General features: G+C 45.3%; 1 protein-coding gene across 4 annotated transcripts in view; it reads left to right on the forward strand.

Annotated features, from left to right (window-relative positions):
- The first annotated feature begins 855 nt into the window (after positions 1-855).
- LOC117407410 (FHF complex subunit HOOK-interacting protein 1B-like) overlaps positions 856-20494 on the forward strand; it is a 98609-nt gene continuing 78970 nt past the window's right edge. For 2 of the 4 annotated variants that reach the window (XM_034012406.3, XM_034922997.2), the window contains exons 1-2: positions 856-1123; positions 7926-8017. The gene's annotated coding sequence lies outside the window, so the exon portion shown is untranslated. Of the gene's footprint in view, positions 1124-7925; positions 8018-10447; positions 10736-20494 lie in introns of those variants that run through there. The other 2 variants (XR_009329348.1, XM_059028756.1) reach the window with 2 other exon arrangements.

Consider the following 20494-nt stretch of genomic DNA (forward strand, 5'->3'; position numbering starts at 1 on the left):
TGGTACTACAATGCAGTATCAGTATAATAAAGCATTGTACTTTTTTATTTCTAAGAAGTATCATGATATCAAATTGCAATACTATACCATAGTATAGTGTAGCTATATATTATGGTTGTACTGCATTACAATAACATAATAGGGAATTGTACATTGATGGTATAGGATATGTACATATATTATACAGTACCAATGTACTTTCACACTGATAGATACCATCGTACCTTGTTCCAAAATCCAGTGGTACAAGTACTGTACCATGGTACATTTTTATAGGGGACCGGTCTAACAGTATTCCTATTGCAAAGGGCACAAATAGATAATCGAACGGTTTCCAAAGACGCGGAGGTTAATATATTAATCAGCGCGTATCAAGCAATATTTTTAAAATACGCTTACATTAAGACCATTTCCAACAATGCTTGAAGATATACAAACTAAATATCACTAAAAATGCTTGCCGTTTGCCTTTTTTTATCATACATTCCATACTGCAAATAGTTAACGATGCTTTTGCTATATGATATGGAAACATGTAAGAGCATTAGCTACTGCCTTTTTAAATGTAATGATAATTAAATTGTTTATTTATAGTGCAATGACGATATATTAATTATTTGTAAAACACATAAAATTGGCATATTACATTTTACTTTTAGGTGTCTGAGCCTTTCTTAAAAATACAAACATTACGATATTTACAATACAGAGTAAAGTAGATTCCGTAAACAAACAAACAAACTTGACTTCCCATGTGTGGGATCAGTGTGGGGGCTCGTCGATTTCGTTACTGTAGAGGTGGGGTTACTGTGGTATGAGGTTTGTAGTACCAGGCTTGTAATACAAGACGTGGTGCGTCCGTCTTGCAGGTATACATTATTGGGGCGGGCCAGGCCAGAGAGTGTGCAGAGTTCCTGCCCAACGTCAGAACGCCAGCGTACACATGGGTGTGAGTGAGGAATTTCAGTAAGATGGCTGCGACAGGAAAGTGATCTTGTCTTGAACATACTGTCACCCTACCAAGAAGACGGGGAGGAACGGGAATTAATGTTGTCCTTGTCGGTGTCTAAATCGGGGGTTATTCACTGATAATACGCCGAAACTGACAAGGGGATGGTTTCTGGTAAGTAATACATTACAGTAAAATCAAAGCTGCAGCTTCATTGAAAATAAACAGAAAATGTTGCTGAAAAAAAAGCCAGATAAGTAAATGGTTAATCCGGCAATACTGAAGATCGATTTTATGTTCTCTATATATAAATGTACTGTCACTTTTGGTGTACATGGAAATGCATTATGATGAGGTATATTGTGTAGTTGGACTTGGAGATCGAGTGACGTGATGAGAGCACATTGGTGTTTACATCACTCACGGTAGTAAGGTCACCGATGAATCAACCATTAATTCATTATCAACAAATAGAGTTGGAACATTGTAATTATAGTACGTGATAGTATTGGTAATAATGAAGCACATTTTTTAAATATTGTTTTTAGCCCATGAATTAGTTGCTGTCTGGTGGAATACTGCCATTAGATGATAGAACCAAGTTACTGTGTGTTTTAACTGATGTGTGTGTACAGTAGCATATAGCGTACCGTGATACCAAGATATGACAGACAGTGAGAGTAAGCTGGGGCAGTTGTTGTTTACTTGTGGCGTGATATGAAATGTAATGATTCATTCTGTCACGTCATCAGTACGAGTTTCCACCGGCGTAGAAAGACCATAGGGACGTAAAAAGAGAGTCAGTAAATGTGACAATAAAAACAAAACATTGGTAATTACTCGGTGTGAATGTAGTGCTGAATTGCACCATTTAGAATTTACTGTATAAGCAAAGCATTTCCCACAGCGGGTTATTTACACGCGCGCTGTAACGGTTGTATTTACATAAAATATAGTTTACATTGTGCTGGTAATTTACAAGAAAAACAGGTATTGGACAGTTAAATAAACGTTGCAGTAGTTCCCTCATTTAACTAAATAACTTACAAAGCTTGCCTTGGTAACACAGTGGGATTTCTCTGGGAAGATGAACATTGGTTGATTTTAATTGTATTCATTGTTATTGTTGTTGTTATTATTTTACTTCGAATGTATGCATGTTATATTATTAGTACAGTTAGTATAATGTAATTTGACTCATTTATTGAGCAGTGCTATGAAGACTGAAGCATTAGATATTTTTTAGAAGAATAAAACAATGACAAAAAATATATAGGATAGACAGATACTGTAGTATGGTGTCTAAATTAGATAAAATATGAATCTCTGCCAGTGAGTGGAGGTTGATAACTAACTAGACACAAGTGTTTTTCTAAGTGAATTTGAGGTTTGAATATGCAAACTTGGGCCATGGTAAAGTAGTACACTACAGTAATTGATCCCTGCCCCCTGGACTGTAAGCCCTAAACGGTTATTAGCCTCTTGCTTGATCCTACTGTACTTCCTTGAATCAAAAGCTTAGTCTGATAAATATATGCAGCAAAGTCATGACTGTTACAATATTTAGGTCTAATTTTAGTCATGGTTAATTTAGATACACATCCCTTAAGAATGCACATGAGGGTCATTCCATGATAAATTATCCAAAAAAGACTGCATTTAACACCCAATCATCTCTGATTTCTACCCAACTAAATGCTCAGGGTTGTTCAAAGCAAAACAAACAAACAAAAAATACATTTTCAGCCTGATTGGGTTATAATTTTGGACTCATAACCTTAAAAACTATTTGAGATAGACTTGTGGTAAGTGTAGGTGTTATGTAACCTGAGAACGTGTTAATTTCTGCGCATGCTTATTACATGCTGAAGCTAATAGATTTCAGCATGTCATAAGCATGCAGGGAAAATAACACATTCTCTGGTTTATTTTTGGAGGACCCCTTGAAACTTCCTCAAAGCCCCCTGTCAGCATTGCCGCTGCCAGTGTTGCCAATAGCAGCATTTCCGCTGTCAGAATTCTCTTTACCAGAGGAGCCAACCGGTTCGCTGTCAGCATTACCACTGCCAGCATGGCCTCTGCTGGTTACACGTTCCCAGGAGGCAGCATTTCTGCTGCCAGAGTGTGCCACCCCGCTGTCAGCCTTTCCACAGCTAATGGGGCCACTGGAGGAAGACCTTGCCCCACTGTCAGCAGTATATTGTTGTGTATTTGTATATGGGCACGGGGATTACACAAATTAGTTCACATGCAGACTGTGCCGGGATTCAAGTGAATGATTAATTTGCAAGTGAGCCCTGGCACAGCTGTAGATAAAAGGAGCATGAATCACTCGCTGAAGGTTGGTGTGTTCAGGGAGAAAGAACGGGAGAGAGTCGGAAGAGAACGAAACTAAAAATAACAATTGCTACTCGTGCTGGAGGACCAGCACGATACTTGTTGTGGGTTAGTTCAGTGGTTTTTGTTTGTCTATTTATTTTGGCCATTGTGCCGTTTTGTTTGTTCTGTGTTTTGTTTTGTGTTTTAAATCTTTTATTTATAATAAATCTGCGCAGCAGCACTTCACTCCCCATACTGTGTCCTGTCTACTTCCGGGTCTGTGACATTGCCACGCAAGCAATCCGTGACAGGCGGTCAAATGCTTGATGTGATCAGTGCAGATCTCGGGGGGGGGGGCGGGGGGAGGGGGAATGTTCCTGTGTTGTTGTGTTTTTATTTTGTTTTTAATCTTTTATTTTTTTAAGCTATTGTCACATTTGTGACAGTTGGTGGGTGAGGTTTGTATTTTTTATTTATTTTTTAAATCAAACAAAAAAAAACAACCTGAAAAAATAAGGCACAGTTTCATTAAGTCGTTGTTTTTACATAACATACCCCATTGGTGCTTGCAAGTTGCTATTTCATTGGTCCACAAACAAGTACTGTGTATTAAACAGTTAAGGTGCAGTTCTACAGTTCACATTGCAGAAAATGGGGGGGGGGGGTTTGATCACGGACATTGTTGACAAAGCCTGTAGACCCCCAGTCTCCTGGAATAATCCATAAATTAGTGTAGCTCACCTTCAAACCGTGAGCACTGTCTCTGCCTTTATTATAAAGGCTTGCGTCTTATACAACAGTAACTGCCATGTCCGCATTTTTTTTTGGTCCGCATGCGTAGTTATGTGAACCCCTGATGGATCAAGAGGGTACAAGGTGTTGGAAAGCCATATTCTCTGCAGAAAACATGTAGACATAATAAATACTCGTCACAGTAACTACAGCCTGTCATCTGCTTTGTGACATCATGTTGGTGATCCAGCGAATTATAAAATACACCCCATGTTAAACAAGCATCTTTTGAAAAACAAGAAGTTGACAGACAGTTGATTCCCACAGAAGGCAGAGTGAAAAATCAAGAGGTCATTTTAAACATTTTTATTAACAGAACGTTAAGATTTTTTTTTTTTTAATTTGTACACAGACCGTTTTTAAGTTTAAACATATTTTATTAAACTTACATGACATAAGCAATTAGTGTTTGTTTTTATTAGCACTATATTTTCTTACATAAAATGAAGCAGAAAAAGTATTTTTGCTTAAAATAAACATTTACAATATTAAATGCTTAGTAATAAGCCCAAACAAGTGGCTTCTTTTGTAGGTAAGGTCAAAAAACAGGAGTGAAAGAAGGTGCCACAAAAATAGACATTAACAAGATCAATTGGAAGTGTACATAGTTCTTTTTTGACCTTTTAACAATTAAAAGGGAGTGACTTTCTGATGTAAACAAGTTGCATTTGAGATCCAAAGGAACAAGAACATTACAAGAAAAGACATGCTGTACAACATGTATTTCAGCCCTTGTGCAGAGGTAAGAGAAAATAGATTTCACTTAAAACTAAATATATATTTGTGGCAAAGTGGTGAGTGAATACAGGTGCATGCAGTGCAGCGTGGATACAAAACAGACAGACAATGATTTCCAGGTGTAAAGGTGTTTATTGATTTAACTGACAATGTCGAGAGCCTTATGGAGAACACCGGTAAATAATACACTGGTAAATAATAATGATGGAGTGATACAGCAGCGTGTATCACTCGGTATTTGTAAATCCCCGGGTTTGACCCATAACCAAAAGTCCAGTTTTACACACCAACACTAAACACAAAACACAAACACAGTTCTTAGTGATAGTGAATAAGTGCAAGTGGTGTATTACAGTTCACCGTGAAATGCAGGGGTGAAAGTGATGTCCGGGTTTATGCTGGCTTTTGCTACAGCTCCGGATCGTGCTACTGGTAGTCTATTAAAAAACAGACAACAGTTAGCAAACACAAGACAAAACTCAAGGTTCACAATACTGCAACACAGACTCCTTGTAGGTTTAACCCTTTGCGGTCTTATGTCGGACCTGGTCCGACATTGCAATTATTCCTATCCGGTCCATTGTTGGACCCTGTCCGACATCATCAGAAAAACGCAAAAAACGGGTTTCTAGTCATTTTTTCTCCGGAAAAAGCAGAGAAAACCATTCAATGGCCGAGTGGGAATGACAGGAGCCAAGACAAGCCGATTAAGTATGAGTAGTCATACTTGCCCCTGGCATCACATAGGGGCGGTCATAAGGAAACAAGCTGGCTGTTATTGAATCAGCACACAGAGACTATCACGGACATTTGCAGAGCTTTTTTGAGATGTTATAGTAATAAAATAATGACTTGGATCGCATTATTGAGGAGTTTGGTGATAAAACGAGTGATTAGGAGATGATTGATCGGTATTATTATTATTATTATTTATTTCTTAGCAGACGCCCTTATCCAGGGCGACTTACAATTGTTACAAGATATCACATTATACATTATTTCACATTATACAGATATCACATTATTTTTACATACAATTACCCATTTATACAGTTGGGTTTTTACTGGAGCAATCTAGGTAAAGTACCTTGCTCAAGGGTACAACAGCAGTGTCCCCCACTGGGGATTGAACCCACAACCCTCCAATCAAGAGTCCAGAGCCCTAACCACTACTCCACACTGCTGCCGGTATGTACGACTATTATTATTATTATTTATTAGCATATGTGAAAGCGATAGCGAACGAAAGGGTGGGGCGGGGCTGGAGATGCCTAGTGAGTGCTTTGTTGATATGCAGGGCCTTTTAAACCCGTTTGACTGTGGAAAAAAAAACAACTTTTAAACAGCGCGTCTAAAATTAACTTCGCGTGTGAAAATAAATTGGACCTAATAAATGGACTGCAAAGGGTTAAAACACTAACCATTTACCAAGGAACAGATCACTTACACTACTCCCCCCTATTTATACCCTCGCTCATGACCCCTAGATTAACGAGCGCAACTGCTCCTTCAATCCTCGGATGCCACGCCGTTTCCCATCCAAGTCATTGAGTTTGGGTACCGTAGCTCCGCCCCCTTTCTAAATGACCGACTTCCACCTACCCTAAGGAATAAATTGTCATGCCATTTAGTTAAGGGTACTCTGTAACTTTTATACAATGCCCTCACAGGCCGGGAGGGAGATCTAACACCAAGAATCATTCGATCTCTGTCGCAATATTTTACCTCAAGTTTATTTGACTGGACACTTACATCAAGTTTCACAGACCCTACTTTACCATCCTGACTGACAAAAAAAACAAACAAAAAAAAAACATTTACCTAATTTTGCTTGGCAGGTGCTGTTTTGTTCACTCTCGAGTATTGGTATCTCTGGGTTTGTGAAACCAGCAGTTAAAGTTCACTTATTATTTGTTATACGTTCTAATTTCAGGTGTAATCTGAATCTTAACTTCATTCAATTTGGGTTCCAGCCGTGGATCCCAGATACTGCACTTCTGATTTGGCTATGGCTCATTTTGCCCCGTTGACAGTTAAGTCAGCTTCCTTTATTCTCTCCTGGACAGTCCTTAGGTGATATAAGGACTGTAAATAACAGTACTGTAAATCACAATGTCATCCAAATAGGCTGCTGTGAAATCTTGGCATCCGGCAAGGATTTTGTCCATCATTCGCTGGAAGGTTGCAAGTGCCCTGTGCAGACCAAATGGCATGACGCAGAATTGAAAAAGTCAGTGTGTTCAGAAGGCTGTTAATTCCTTAGATCTGTTGGTCAGTGGTACTTGCCAATATCCCTTGCTGAGGTCAAGAGTAGAGATAAAGATGGCCCTCCCCAAGTGTTCCAGCAGCTCATCTGCCCATGGCATTGGATAGCTGTCGAATTTCGAAATGGCATTCAGTTTCCGAAAGTCAATGCAGAAATAGATTGAGTTATCCTTCTTTGCTACTAGCACCACAGGACTGCTTCAAGAACTGGAAGAAGGCTCGATGACTTTAGTGCGAAGCATGGCATTAACTTCCTCCTTCCAGTTGTCCAGGAGTCTTTGTGAAATCCTTTGTCTGATGGTGTTTGGCTCCAGCAACTGAATGTCATGCTGTATGACTGTGATGTGTCCGGGCTTCTCTGTGAATAAGCTGGGAAAAGGTTTCAGTAACCTTGTCATCTGCTGCTGCTGCTGCCTCTGACTGAGATGTAAATGAAAAAGAGGGCGTTCTTCCTCTCCTGATGGGAAAAATTATTTTGCTGTTTGTTCTTCCTTTGCTCACCTCGTTAACAGTGTCTGCGTGTTTGGGCGCTCCTTCCATTCCTTAAATAGGTTGATGTGGAAGATTAGCTTTTTCTTAGTTTTGTCTGATGTGCTGATCTCGTATGTCACCGGACCACGTTTTCCCAACACCTCATACGGGCCTTGCCATTTTGGCAACAGTTTGTGTTGGCACAAACAACAAAACTCTTTGTTCCGGTTTGTAGTATCTGTTTCGGGCCTGTTTGTCATACCAAGTCTTCTGTGCCCTTTGTGCCTTGGCCAGATTTTGTTTAACCAGCACCATATATTCTGCCAACTTCTCGCGCATCTTCAGGACATAGCTGATAATGTTCTCTGGTTCTGTTCTCTCCTCTTCCCAGGTGTCTTTCAGGATGACGAGGGGCCCTCTCAGCGTCCTGCCATAGAGAAGCTTGAAGGAGGATAATCCAGTGGATGCTTGGGGAACTTCTCTGTAAGCAAAAAAAAAAGAAAGATACAGAAGTCCCAGTCTTTACCTGTCTCATTCACAAACTGTCTCTGCATAGTTTTTAGCGTCTGGTTAAAACGCTCAACTTGCCTGTTCGTCTAAGGATGATAGGGGATGGTGCCTCTTATTCCTAAAACTTTATAAATCTGCTTCAACAAATTGGACATCAAATTTATTTGTGGCCTGATCTGTGGTTATTTCTGTAGGGATGCCTCCGTGGGAGATAAACAACACTAGTGCCTTCGCTACCTTCTTGGCTTTAATATTATGTAGCGGAAACGCCTTGGAGTATCTCGTAGCATAATCACTTAGCCCTAATATGAATCGATGCCCACTGCTACTCTTTTCTAGTGGGCCTACAATGTCCATTGCTATATGCTGGAAGAGGTTGTAAAGGCCCTTGTTCTGATACACGGATCTTGGCTGTAAACTGACATTGTGGACAGCTCTTACAGTAGTTTGCCACATCTGTGTACAACCATGGCCAGTAAAAGCGCTTGGCTATCCTCTCTAAGGTTTTCTCCCTTCCTAAATGACCAGCCACCGGTATAGAATGTCCCAGACTCAGGATCTGCGCTCTCAAACTCAACACCTGGTTTCCTCCTGTACATCCTTTATATAATGGCCCATTCTCTACTAATATAAGTTTCTCCTGCTACTATCTTGCTTTTACCTGCCACTCGGTCAAACAACACTCAAAGTCTCATCTGCCTTTTGCAACTCTTTATCGCTAGGTATTTGTGGCATTATATCCCCTTCCTCACTTAATTTTAACCCTTTGCGGTCCATTTATTAAATGCGCGTCAGGCACGCCAGGTCTAATTTATTTTCACACGCACAGTTAATTTTAGACGTGCTGTTTAAAAGTATTTTTTTCCACAGTCAAACGGGTTTAAATGGCCCTGCATATCAACAAAGCACTCACTAGGCATCTCCAGCCCCGCCCCACCCTTTCGTTCGCTATAGCTTTCACCTATGTAAGAAATAAATAATAATAATAATAGTCGTACATACCGATCAATCATCTCCTGATCACTCGTTTTATCACCAAACTCCTCAATAATGCGATCCAAGTCATTATTTTATTACTATAACATCTCAAAAAAGCTCTGCAAATGTCTGTGTTCTCTGTGCACTGATTCACAGGCAGCCACCTTGTTTACTTACGACCGCCCCGTTATCTGATACCAGGGCCATGTATTACTATTCATGAGATATGCCTTTATTTTTTTTTTCCTACTTGTCTCGGCTCCTGTCGTTCCCACTCGGCCATTGAATGGTTTTCTCGACGTTTTCTGGAGAAAAAACGACTAAAACCCGTTTTTTGCGTTACTATAATGATGTCGGACAGGGTCCGACAATGGACCTGATAGAAATAATTGTAATGTCGGACCAGGTCCGACAATGGACCGTAAAGGGTTAAAGTGTGCTGGGTGCCACAAGATTTTTCCAGCTGCTTCTGCTTTCAGCTCTTACAAGTTTTCCCCGATTCCACTACAATTTCTGACTGTGAAAAAGGTAACTGCTGTAATCCATCGGTCTACACTCTGTAACTGTCTAGCACAACTTCATGTTATATCTACGTTACTAGTCTCTCTCACTAGCTCAGATAACACCGGTCACTTCATGTGGGAGAGTGTCCAGTATACCGAATGTCATCAGGTACTTCTGTTGACGCACAATCAAGTACACCTCAGCAGTAGCATATGACTTCTCATCACCATGGATACAGCTAATGCTAATACCTGGACACCTAATTTCCCTGTTATCCAGTAAATCAGACATTACCAGTGTTGTACTACTCCCACTATCAATTAACGCCTGGACTGGTCGGTCTTTCACTTGTACTGCACAGACCTGTACTTTGTTCTGCACTACTGTTTCTGTCTCCCTCAGCACATAACACAAATGACCCGCTCCTGGGGTGCGATATACCCTTCTTTCCCACAATGGTAGCAAATAACAGGTCTATCAGTGTTCCTATTCTCCAGATTTCTGTTATAAACCTGGTTCGGCTTTCTAGGCATGTGTGACAGAGATAGAATGATTCTTGGTGTTAGATCTCCCTCCCGACCTGCGAGTGCGCTGTGTAAAGGGAACAGAGTACCCTGGACTAAATGGCATGATAATTTATTCCCTGGGTTTAGGTGGACGTCGGCCATCTAGAAAAGGGGTGGCGGTACAGTACCTGAACTCAATGACCTGGACGGGAAAGGCGTGGCATCCGCGGATTGGAAGAGGGGTCATGAGGGAGGGAGGGATGGTATAAATAGGGGGCGTAGTAAAGTGATCTGTTCCTTTTTTAAATGGTTAGAAACAACTTAGAAGGAGAAACCTGTGAGAAAACATGAGTGTTGTGTTTGTTTGTTTGTTTGTTTTTGTCAAGTAAAAACTGTTTATTTGTTTGTTATTTAGACTACTAGCATGACCCGGAAATGTAGCTGAAGGCCAGCATCAAACCCAGACACCAGCGCTTCCCTTGTTGTCACGAAGAACTGTAATTTGCACCACAAGCACTAATTCACTCACTAAAGTAATTGTGAATGTATTTTGTGTTATATGTGGATGTATAAAGAACGAGACCTTTTGTTATGGATCAAATCCGGGGATAACAAATAAAGTGATACACGCTGCTGTATCACTTTACATCATTACTGTAATAACAATAACAAATAACAATTAATAAACACCTTTGCACCTGGATATCGTTGTTTGTCTGTTTATTCTGCACTGCTGTATTACCTTCACCTGCACACACTTACCCACTTTGCCACATGTGGTTGTCAGAACTGGGATGGACTACGCAGCATTGTCAGCGTAACTGGACAGCAGATGGGAGGCCGAGGAAAGACAGAGAGAGGAGAGGTACACAGCGTTGATCGAGAGGGTGGGGCTGGTGATACCGCCCACGGCACCAACAGGATCCGTAATGTCGGCCCCAAAGACTAGGACGCACAAGATCATGGTGGAGGATGATCCAGAAGCTTGCCTGGTTGCATTTGAGTGGCAGGCTACCACTGTGTCATGGCCCAGAGAGTTCTGGGCAAGCCAACTGGGACCCTGCCTGATTGGGGAGGCACAGGCAGCCTACCAGGCCATGGCTGATGACGACGCCACTCAGTACGACCTGGTGAAGCTAGCCATTCTGCGCCGTCTCAACATTATGGAGGAAACCCACAGTGTGTGAGGCTCCAGAAGCGCAAGAGGTCCCCGGATACACGCCCCAGGGTGGTTGCACAAAAACCGTGTGACCACATGGTACACTGGCTCAACCCCGACTAGAAGACAAGTTTGCAGAGGGGAGAGGCGATTGTGATTGAGCCGTTTTGCCATATGGACAGTGCCACAACCCCGACACCCTGGACAAGGCAGTGAAACTTGGCGAGGACTTTGAGGACTCCCTGTTGTCTGCCCAGACCGGCCTACTCACCGCTGCAGTCCAACGGAGCAACCGAGTACCACCTCCACTCTGCTCCACCACCACTGGGACCGGGTCCAAGACCTCCTAGAACACCGGCCCCAATGGGCAACCTTGCCTCCCCTCCATGGAGACCAATGTTGACCCCCATCTGGGGTAGAGGTGCTGCCCCTGCCCCATTGCCATACCAGCAACGGGACAGATATCTAACTACTGTTCCCTCCCCCCCCCCCCCCCCACCTGTTTTAAATGCCACCTGCCGGAACATCAGGCCTAGTCATGCCCATCTGCGATGGAGTGTGACGTGGCAGCATGCAATCTGGCATCAGAAGTGGGTAAGCGAGGGGAAAATGGTCGGAAGGGGCCTTATATTGTCAATGTAATACGTTACAGCAAGTTTAGAAAATACAAAAAATACGGATGGTTTGGAGGAACGTTTTAATCAGACCTTGAAGCAGATGCTGAGATGATTTGTGAATCAAGAGCAAAAACATTGGGCATCGCTTCTTCACTACCTCCTTTTTGCAGTGAGAGAGGTGCCGCAGAGTTCGACAGGGTTCTCCCCCTTTGAGCTCATGTCCGGCTGACAGCCTCGCGGCATCCTCGATCTGCTGATAGAGGGTGGGAGGAGCACAAAGGCTTGTCCAAAAATGTAGTGCAGCATGTGCTCCTACTCGGAGAGCGCCTAGATTTAGTCAGTCGTTTGGCCTAGAACAACCTCAAAGCGGCTCAGCACTGGCAACAGCAACATTACAATCAAAATGCACAAATTCAAACCTTTCGACCTGGAGACAAAGTAATGCTGCTGCTTCCCACCTCAGAATCGAAACTATGTGCTAAATGGCAGGGGCCATATGAAGTGATTCGGGCTATAGGAAAGGTGAATTATGAAATTAGACAGCCCGATCGCCGTAACGAAAGATAAATTTATCACATACATTTATCAAAGCCCTGGCAGGCAAGGGAGGCCTTATTTATAGCCCCAGGTGAAGTAGTGGATGATTTAGGCCCCGGCTTAGGCTCCTGGGGGAACAGTTACTTCCTGATCAGCAACGGGAACTGCGTAAGTTAATTGAGGTGTTCAGTTATGTTTTTTCTGCCGTGCCCGGTAGAACTAACCTTGTTGATACCATTATCTCTCCCCCAGGTGTCACGGTGCAAGAGAGACCTTATTGGATGCCATAAAGTCGATGAAGTGGCATTCGCAAAGAGGTATTGGTGATGCTCGAACTTGGGGTGATTGAGCCTTCCAGGAGCAAGTGGTGCAGTCCAATTGTGATAGTGGCCAAAAAGGACGGCACCAACCACTTCTGCATTGATTTCCGTAAGGTAAACGCTATTGCCAAGTTCGATGCGTACCCCATGCCTCGGGTCGACAAGCCTCTAGATAGACTGGGGACTGCTAGGTTTATCTCCACTTTGGACCTGACGAAGGGATACTGGCAGATCCTGTTAACCCGCAGTTCTAGAGAGAAAATTGCATTTTCAACACCAGAAGGGCAGTTTCATTTCACAACCATGCCATTTGGGCTTCATGGTGCGCCCGCTGCCTTTCAGAGACTGATGGAACAGGTTTTACATCCACATTGTGAATATGCGGCAGCGTATATTGACGATGTGGTTATTTACAGCTCCACCTGGCGAGAGCATTTGGCTAGGATCATGGCCATCCTTCAGTCTCTAAGTGTAGCCCAGCTGACAGCTAACTTGAGAAAATGTGCGTTTGCCAAGACAGAGACACAATATTTGGGATTTATAATAGGGAATGGAAGAGTGAAACCCGTTGTCACCCAGGTCCAGGCTTTGGTGGATGTGGCAATCCCCAAAATCAAGGCTCCGGTGATGTCTCTACTGGGGTTATTTAGCCGGTTATTACCAAAGATTTATCCCCGAGTATGCCACAGTGGTCAATCCCTTAGTTGACCTCACCAGAAAGAGCGCACAAAATTTAATTAAGTGGTCAGTAGAATATCAGGGGACGTTTGATTTTGTTAAGCAGAGAATCTGCCAGGCCCCCACTCTCATCACTCCAGACATCACTAAGAGATTCGTTCTCCACACCAATGATGTCAGTTTGGGTGCAGTCTTGTCCCAAACGGTAGACGGAGTAGAACATCCTGTCCTTTATATCAGTAGAAAAATGCTCCCCCGGGAGCGCAACTACTCCGTGGTCAAAAGGGAGTGTTTGGCCATTAAATGGGCCACTCACTCTTTAAGATACTACCTGCTGGGACGTTCATTTGATCTTGTCACTGACCACGCCCCACTCAAGTGGTTAAGCACAATGAAGGACAGCAATGTCCGGATAACTCTGTGGTACCACATGGTACACCGTGCGGGGAAAGACCACCAAAATGCAGATTATTTTTCCCGGGAGGGGGGTATAATGGGAAAAGCAGATTTAGCTGAGTGTTTCTTCGGCTCCACTCTGAGCGATCGAATGATTCTCGATGTTAGCTCTCCCTCCTGACCTGCGAGGGTGCTGTGTAAAGGGAACAGAGTGCCCTGTACTAAATGGCATAACAGTTTATTCCCAGGTGTGGGAGGGTAGTGGGTGGAGCTTTAGGGAAGGACCAGAAATGACAGCACACAGGAGCCGGAAATTATGTTTAGTCCTTGGAGCCCTGTACCGGGGTAGGATTTTATTTTAGCAAACAATGAAAATAGAACAGTACAGCATTGCAGAAAATAAACAAGAAAACCACTTGGAATACCAGCAATGGTAAACTCAGGTTTCAAATAAAAAGAGTAAACAAAAACGTCATGGTTACAAAAAAAGAAAGCAAGCACTGGGTTTCTCTGTGCTACTGCAGTGGGTTTCCTCTCACCGCCTCTTGGCTCCCTTCCACGGGTTAATGGCTTGTCCTGCGTCTTCCTCACTGCAGTAATCCACCAAAGTTTAAATTTTCTGTGACTTACAGCAGTTGGATGAAAACAAAATAACAAAAGCACAGCACATGTTTTCAGTTCAGGACAGGGAGGCCGAATGGCAAAACAATACTGCTTAAATACTGCCAAGTCCCACCCCTGCAATCAGCAAGCTGCCCCACGTCAGCCAATTGACAAGAACAGCACAGCCGATTGCAATGATGGATTAAACATAATTTCCGGCTCCTGTGTGCTGTCATTTCTGGTCCTTCCCTAAAGCACCTTGGGCTAAGATGGCCGCCCGACCCAGAACTTCCTTTATAAGAACAGAAGAAAGTTTACAAACGAGAGGAGGCCATTCAGCCCATCTTGCTTGTTTGGTTGTTAGTAGCTTATTGATCCCAGAATCTCATCAAGCAGCTTCTTGAAGGATCCCAGGGTGTCAGCTTCAACAACATTACTGGGGAGTTGGTTCCAGACCCTCACAATTCTCTGTGTAAAAAAGTGCCTCCTATTTTCTGTTCTGAATGCCCCTTTATCTAATCTCCATTTGTGACCCCTGGTCCTTGTTTCTTTTTTCAGGTCAAAGAAGTCCCCTGGGTCGACATTGTCTATACCTTTTAGGATTTTGAATGTTTGAATCAGATCGCCAGAGTCCGACCATCAGATGGTCAGAGTTCAGCCTCCTGACCCAATCACGGCCAACCCTACACAGCGCTGCCGGTGGTCGGGAGGGCAAATTACGACAGGGACTCCTTTCAATCCTGTCACACATCCCCCCCCAGAGTGGAGCTGTAGGCACACTCGGCCAACCCTAACTCCCCTAAATGCCCCACCTCCCTTGAAAAAAACATCAGCATTTTGATGCTCCTTACCCGAACGATGTTTAACAGTGAAGTTAAAGGGTTGCAGCGCCAGACTCCACCGAGTAATCCGGGCGTTCGTGTCCCTCATCGTATTTAGCCACTTAAGAGGAGCGTGATCTGTGACAAGAGTGAAGGACCGCCCCAGGAGATAATATCGAAGAGAGTTTGTGGCCCATTTAATGGCCAGGCACTCCTTCTCAATAACTGAGTAGTTGCGCTCCCTCTGAGCCATTTTCCTGTTAATGTGTAGCACAGGGTGTTCTACCCCATCAATCTCCTGGGACAAAACTGCCCCCAGACCGACATCTGAGGCGTCTGTCTGGAGGATGAATTCCCTATCGAAATCTGGTGACACTAGTGCAGGGGCTTGGCAAAGTATCCGCTTTATCGTGTCAAACGCTCATCTGACCATTTTACAGCGTTTGGGGCGCTCTTCTTAGTGAGGTCAATCAAGGGGCAAACAATGGTGGAAAACTCAGGGATAAAACTGAGTTAATGGCCTGCCAGCTCCAAAAGTGACCTCACTTGAGCCTTGGTTCGCAGGACCGGAGTGTCCACCAAAGCCTGGACCTTGGAAGCCACTGGTTTCACCCGACCATTACCCGTGATAAAGCCAAGATATTGGGTCTCTTGTTTGCCAAACGCGCATTTGCCTAGGTTGACTGTTAGCCCCGCCTCCCTCAGAGACTGCAGGACAGCCGCTAATCTATCAAGTCACTCCTTCTAGGTAGAGCTAAAAATAACCACGTCATCAATATACGCTGTCGCATACTGATGATGGGGACATAACACCTTGTCCATCAGTCTCTGGAAGGTAGCTGGGGCCCCATGCAACCCGAAGGACATGGTCTTGAAATGAAACAAGACATCCGGGGTAGCAAATGCAGTTTTCTCCTTGGAGCTGGGTGTTAACGGGATCTGCCAATATCCCTTTGTCAGGTCCAGAGTGGACAAGAACCTCGCCTTACCCAGTCTGTCAAGGAGTTCATCCATTCGGGGCATGGGGTACGCATCGAACTTGGAGATAGCGTTCACCTTTCTAAAGTCCACACAGAAACGAGTGGAGCCGTCCTTCTTAGGTACCATTACCACGGGACTACACCACTCGCTCTGGGAAGGCTGCACTACTCCCAGCTCGAGCATACTGGCCACTTCCCAGCGCATTACACCCCGCCGACTTTCCGGGATCCGGTAAGGCCTCTGATGCACCTGAACACCTAGCTGAGTAATGATGGCATGTTAATGTCAATTCTACCGGGCAACTCAGAAAAACATCACTGAATTCCTCAATTAATTGGCCCAGCTCCTGTTTCTGACGGGGAAGTAACTGTTTCCCCATCGAAATCTCAGTTGTTTGACCAGGTGGCGCCGCCTCAGGACCAAAATCCTCCTCGGGGCTATCATTAGCAATAAACAGGGCTTCTCTGTCTCTCCAAGGTTTTAACAAATTTACATGATAAATTTGGAGTGGTTTTCGATGGTCGTGCTGCCTGATTTCATAATTGACTCTCCCAATAGCTCGAACCACCTCATAAGGCCCCTGCCACTTGGCAAACAACTTAGATTCGGCTGTGGGAAGGAGCAGCAGTACCTTATCTCCAGGTCGAAAAGTCAGAATTCTTGCTTTTTGATTGTACTGCTGTTGCTGCTAATGCTGAGCATTGCGCAGGTTCTCTTGAGCCAAACGACCGACTAATTCTAAGTGATCTTGTAGCAGTAGTATGTATTTGACTACATTTTTAGAAGTAGAAGTTTGGTCCTCCCACCCTTCTCGCACGAGATCGAGAATGCCTCAGGGTTGTCTCTCATACAGCAGCTCAAACGGGGAGAACCCTGTTGAACTCTGTGGCACCTCTCTCACTGCGAACATCAGGAAGGGGAGGAGTTTTGCCCAATGTTTTTGTTCCTGGTTCACAAATCGCCTCAGCATCTGCTTCAGGGTCTGATTAAACCTTTCCACCAGGCCATCTGTCTGCGGATGGTAGACAGAGGTCCTGATGGGACGGATTTTCAAAATTTTGTACACTTCTTTGAGGGTATCGGACATGAAGTTGGTTCCCTGATCCGTCAGAATCTCTTTGGGCACCCCTACTCTAGCAATAATCTTAACTAGTTCTTTAGCAATGGCGACGGCACTAGTGGAGCGCAGTGGCACCGCCTCTGGATATCGAGTAGCATAATCCACCATTACTAGAATGTGTGTATATCCAGAGTCGGCGGGATGCACTGGGCCCACTATGTCCATTGCTATGCGATCAAAGGGAGTACAAACCAGGGGCAGTGGGGCCGGGCGAACCCGTCCCGGCACTACTCTCTGGCAATCGGGACACTCCGCTACATATTTCCTCACATCCACGTGGAGTCCCATCCAATAAAACCGGGCCAGTATTCGTTCCAAGGTCTTTTTCCGCCCCAGGTGGCCAGAAAAAGGAATATCATGTGCCAACCGCATGACCTCCCGGCGGAAAGACCCCGGAACCAATAATTGGGTTACAGGCTGTCCTGTGCCCGGGGCTTGGGATACCCTATACAGCAAATGCCCCATCACGATGAAGTGAGTAAATGTAAGCGGCCCGCAGCCTTCAACTTCCTTCCCCTCAACAGACCGAACCCGCCCCTGGATGTGCACCTGAGTGGGGTCGTTACTTTGCTCCCACTCTAGGTCCACACCCGGTCCCAGAATTGCGGTATGCCGAGCGGGGCCTCAGTAGCTTCTGCTCTAGGGATCTCAGTAACCCGCTCCCGCTGGTCACACTGGACACCCACCCCCTTCTGTGTTCGTTTGACAGGCAAAGCAGATTCTCCCACCAATCCCCAGCCTTGTCTCATTAATGCCCCCTCAAGTTTCTCGGCCCTCCGCTCTCTTTTAGTTTTACGGGGCCGGAACCTGGCAGTAAATATGTCGGCCTGCAAGGGGAAGATCCAGCCAATTGGATCCCCCGTTGCGACCACCCCTTCTACAATAGGTGGCCGAGCTGCATTGACCTTAACTTCCATATAGTAAGGCCAGTCTTGATCCAAAATTACTGGGTATGGCACCTTTTTAGCGATGGCCACGACTACGTGGCACGTCCGACTTTCCACAGTCATTCTAACTTTAGTGGTAGGATACGCCTTTGTTTCTCCATGAATACACAAGATGATCACAGACCCCTGTTGCGTACCCTCCAAGAGAACAGACCGAATTATAGTGTGACTACACCCTGAGTCCACTAATGCGTGGGTGCTCATATTAATAATGCAAGGCCCCTCCCGACCCCTTCCCCTATACTCACCACCCTCTGCGGCCGGACATCGCAAGGTCACACTCCATCGCAGCGGGACAGAATCTCACAATGTGTCCCACCTCGTGGCACCGGAAGCAGGTAGGGGAAGGTGGCGCTGTGGGAAATGGCTGCTTGTCCCTTGGTCCACCACTAGGGGGGTCCAGGGATTCTCTCTGGCCCAGCTGGGAGCTAACCTCGGTCTCCACTCAAAGGGACGGGGAAAATTGAAGGCCTCACTGCAGTCTTTGGGTGCGCTGGCGAAGGTCGATGCTTCACTGGGACCGCTGGGGCTGGACTGGGGTCTACCCGAAGCAGTGCGTCCTCGAAGGCCTCCGCCAGCTCGACGGCCTTGTCCATCTTCTCGGGACTGTGGCGAGCGACCCAGGCTCGAGTCTCCGGTTCCCACACCTCCAGAAACTGGTCGACCCCCACAGACTCCATGATTTGTTGAGTGGTCTGTTCAGTGGGACGCAGCCAGCGGGTCAGATGGTCCCAGAGTTGCTGGCCCGCAATGCGGGGCTGGGTTCCCTCCGGCCGCTTGTAGGTCCAGAAACACCGGCAATGCGTTTCCGGGGTGATATTGAGGCACCTGAGGGCCCGATATGCTGCCTGCACCTCACCAGTCAGACAGGGGGCGAGTTGTGCCACCCAACATCCGACTGGCCACCCTGACACTGTAGCCACCCGCTCAAACGTGGTCAGGAAGGCTTCTGGGTCATCTTTTGGGCGTCGGCGCTGGTCCAGCTGCTGCGGCCGGGACCTGGGCTTGGGCCTGGGCCACTACCAGGTTCTGAATGGCCAGACACATGGCCGCCATCTTGTCAGCCATCGCAGTCATGTGGGCTGAATGCTCAGCATCCCTCTGAGCATCCCGTTCTTCCCGACGACGCACTACACCGTCACAGTGTCTCTCCTGATCCTCCAGGACGGCTTGCAGGGTGTGCCGGTCCATGCTCATCCCACTTCTAACACCACCTTGTGGGAGGGTAGTGGGTGGAGCTTTAGGGAATGACCAGAAATAACAGCACACAGGAGCCGGAAATTATGTTTAGTCCTTGGAGCCCTATACCATCAATGGTATCGGGGCAGGATTTTATTTTAGCAAACAATGAAAATAGAACAGTCCAGTATTGCAAAAAATAAACAAGAAAACCACCTGGAATACCAGCAATGGTAAACTCAGGTTTCATATAAAAAGAGTAAACAAAAACGTCACGGTTCCAAAAATCAAAGAAAACACTGGGTTTCTCCGTGCTACTGCAGTGGATTTCCTCTCACCGCCTCTTGGCTCCCTTCCACGGGTTAATGGCTTGTCCTGGGTCTTCCTCACTGCGGTAATCCACCAAAGTTTAAATTTTCTGTGACTTACAGCAGTTGGATGAAAACAAAACAACAAAAGCACAGCACATGTTTTCAGTTCAGGACAGGGAGGCCGAATGGCAAAACAATACTGCTTAAATACTGCCAAGTCCCACCCCTGCAATCAGCAAGCTGCCCCACGTCAGCCAATTGACAAGAACAGCACAGCCGATTGCAATGATGGGACCTGACGGCCGCATGGTTCCACCTTGGGCCAAGATGGCCGCCCGACCCGGAACTTCCTGTATGGTCAGAGTTCAGCCTACTGACCCAATCACGGCCAACCCTACACAGCGCTGCCAGTGGTCGGGAGGGCAAATTACGACAGGGACTCCTTTCAGTCCTGTCACACCAAGGTTAGGTGGAAGTCGGCCATATAGGAAAGGGGTGGAGCTACTGTACCCGAACTCAATGACCCGGACGGGAAATAGCATGGCATCCACAGATTGGAAGAGCGGATGCGCTCATTAACCAAAGGGTCATGAGGGAGGGTATAAATAGGCGGCATAGTAAAGTGATCTGTTCCTTTGTAAGTGGTTGGAAACAACCTAGAAGGAGGAACCTGTGAGAAAACGTGAGTGTTGTGTTTGTTTGTTTGTCAAATAAAAACTTTGTTATTTAGACTACTAACACAATCCGGAGCTGTCAAACCCAGACACCAGTGCTTCCCTTGTTGTCACGAAGA

This window comes from Acipenser ruthenus, chromosome 8, assembly GCF_902713425.1.
Source record: "Acipenser ruthenus chromosome 8, fAciRut3.2 maternal haplotype, whole genome shotgun sequence".
In the NCBI taxonomy this organism is placed as follows: Eukaryota; Metazoa; Chordata; class Actinopteri; order Acipenseriformes; family Acipenseridae; genus Acipenser; species Acipenser ruthenus.